Below are 3,558 nucleotides of genomic sequence, written 5' to 3'. Positions count from 1 at the left end.
AAGACCTTAAAAAGATAGGAAATTAAAGTAATAGCTACTAACGGTACTATAATATCCCCTATTCCTCTTATAACCTTCTACTATAAGTATAACGCTATAGAAAGTCCGGAATAGCTTAAGACTTCCTAAGTAACCCTTAAAGGCCCTAGTAACTAGAGATAGTAGATTAATAATATCTATAAATATACTACTGCCTAGGACCTATAAGACTATATAGACCCTAATATAAAGGGTAGGCTAAGTATATATAAGCCTATTAAGCCCCCTCTAGTAAGCCCTAATATAATTATTAAAGAAGCTATAAATCTAGGGATATTATATAATATATATAGGTTTAAGTAATAAGTCTATACTTAATAAAGTAAGGGCCTAGCTTAGATATAGGCCTATATTATTAAGACTATAGGCTTTTATAGCGTAATTATCGTTAGCTATTATAACGTTAATAAATAGCTCGAGCTACTATAAGCTTAAGTTAAGCCTATAGATTAGGTATATAAGTAAGAGGTCCTTAAGAGATTCTATAAGACCCTAAAAGTAATAAAACGGACTAAAGCTAGCTAATAGGTAATTAATTAATATAGGGTCTTAATAGAAGCTTAAGCCCTTAATTTACCCGATATAACTAGCTTAAGACTAACGTAATATATTATATAGTCCGTTAGCGTAATTAACTCTATATTTTCGGACTATTAGACTAATCGAATAGCTAATATAAGCTAGTCTAGTAGCCTTAACTAATAAAGGGAGATCCTAGATAGTATATTAGGGCGAGAAAGATACTAAACCATAAAGCGCGTTCCTTTTATACTCTTCCTATCTTTACCTAGCGCGTTATAATATAAGGACTCTTATATATTAATATATTAGTATAGTAAAAAGGCCGTTAAGCTCTAATTAAATAGTCTTAGGCGTCGGATATCCGTATTTACGATAGTATATAAAACTATATAGCTATTCGCGACGATATGAGATATTTATATTAATAAAGCATACTTATATCTAAAGTATAAGAATAGGGCAAAAGAGAGTATTATCGGCTATAACTAAAGAGGCGTAACGAGTCCTCTCTAACTAGGAAGGCTTCCTTCCTTTATAGTTATCCTTATAGTCTTATCCTTATAGCTCCCTTTTACCCCTAGCTATTTTTATTCTCGGGCCCTCCCTTTCCTTTATCTCTCTCTCTACTATAGTTCTTTCCTACGCCTTCTCTTATTAATATAATAGCTTTAAAATAATAGAGCTTTTCGAGTAAATATAATAAGGCAAAAAGAACCCTCTTAAGGGTATATTTATAACCTTTTAAGGCAGTATAGTAGACTAAGACTAATAGCTATAATAGTAGTTAGCTAAGTAATTTACTTAATAGCTAAGTAATAGATTAAATAGTACTATAGTTAGTCTAGACTAAAAGCCTTATCTCTATAGAAATAAGTATATATAGGTAATGTACCCCTATTTAGTTAAGTCGTTAAGATAAGGTAACTAGAGCCTATAAGAGGCTATAGCTAATAAGGTTAAAAAGCAGCTATTTAAGTAGCGTATATATAATATAGTTACGTATAGCCTAGCGCGGGCTAATATAACCCTTATTAAGGGACTATAATAGACTAAAGAAAGCAATAAGCTATAATAAGAGGTTAAAGGAGTGGCTTTTATAAGTAACTTAATAAAATAAGGGCCCGAGCCTATATTAGGCACCTTCTTAATAGTTACTTCGAGGCCTTACTTACTAAGGGATTCTTAAATCTTTAATTCTAGGTTAGATATATATATTTATAATAATAGGGCTAGATTCCTAGTCTTTAAGCCTTATAAGACCTATAAAAGCGCCTATATTAGCGATAGTATAGCTAAAATTATAGGCTATAGATCGATTAAAGTCTAGCTAGATTAAGGAAGGGTTTTCCTATTATAAAGGGTAGCTTTTATCCCTAGCTTCTATATAAATATAACCTCTTTAAACTACTTACTTTAAAAGGGGTATAATTAGAACCTCTAGACCGGAGATATAACTAAAGATAATATACTTATATTCTAGACTAAATAGCTATATAGATAGCTAGTTATTAAATTTAATAATATCTTAGCTAGCCTATATAGGGACTAACGGCCTATAATAGCTATAATAGCTATAAGTAAGATAGAAGAAAAAGGGGTAATAGAGATACTGGACTTAAGCGATAAAGACGATAAAGAAGCTTATTTTATAACCTCTTCTATTAAGCCTAGGCTATTATAAGCGGTAAAGGTATAGCTATAATATTAACGGATAGGCTATATTAACGCTAATGCCCTAGGGTAGCTAGAAGGCTATATAACGGGCTCTAAAGTTAAGGGCACTATATATAATATATATAAGCCCTATAGACTAGCTAAGGCATATAAGATCCCGGCCCGCCGGGCCCTATAGATAATTATAGAGAGACTATTTTAAAGAGTATATATTAACTTCTTCCCTATACCTATAGTATATAATAATAAGTAAGCTATATTATTAATTAAAGACTAATATATAGGTTTAGTCTATAACTTCGAATTAAAAGACTAAACTAAAGTAATAACGCTATAATACCTATAGGGGCTAGAGACCTAAATCTAACGCTAGTTTAGGCTCTCCCTAGCCCGGATATATAAGGATAATAATAGAGCTTTTATAATAGGCTATTAATAATAGCTTTAAATAACTTAGATTAAAGACAAACTTATAGCCTTATAGACCTTAGCTTAAAACGGCCCTACCGAGTATTCTAGGGGGGTAATTAAGTCTAAAGCTAGGGCTATATAGCTTAAGGCTAATCTACCTAAAGAGCTATAGCTAAAGACTTAAAAAGTAGCTATATACCTATATAATAAGTTACCCTAATAGTTAAAGGGCTAGAAAACGCCTTTTTAATTACTTTATAATTAGCTATAAGTATATAATAAAGACTTAGGCTATATCTCTATATAGCTAGACTTAGCCTACTTAAGGGCATATAGATATAAGGCCTATCCCTTAATAAATAAAGCTCTTAAAGGTATATAGAAAAGAGAGCTTAAAGTTATAATATATACTAAGATAGGCTATCTTATTAGCTACGATTCGACTAATATCTTCCGCGTCTAGATCCCTTAAAGAGACGAAGTTAGATAAGTTAGGGATATAACCTTCGATAAAAGGTAGTTCTTTAATTTAAAAAAGCTTTAAGGCATAAGGTAGTAATAGTAAGAGCTAATAGTATACCTATAGCTACTAGACTATATCTTAAATAATAACGAGCTTTATATAAGGGTAGGCTACTTTAAGGACGAAGACGATACCTTATCTACTATAATAGTTAATATATAAGGCTTAGGGCTAAAGCTAATAGACCTCTTAAAGGGGTTAGAGATTATAGACGACTTTTAAGACGCCTATTTAATACTAATAGCTATATAGACCCTTAAGGTATTAGCTATTAGCTTATAGCCCTAACGGTCTTAACGCTTAGCTAACTATAATAGCCTAGCTATATTTACTATATTTAATAGTAGCTTTACTTAAGTATAGAAAATATATCTATATAGATAGTTATT

This window comes from Purpureocillium takamizusanense, chromosome 9 (genome assembly GCF_022605165.1).
Source record: "Purpureocillium takamizusanense chromosome 9, complete sequence".
Classification (NCBI taxonomy): Eukaryota; Fungi; Ascomycota; class Sordariomycetes; order Hypocreales; family Ophiocordycipitaceae; genus Purpureocillium; species Purpureocillium takamizusanense.
The sequence above is the reverse complement of the archived record's forward strand: the minus strand, read 5'-3'. Positions refer to the sequence as shown.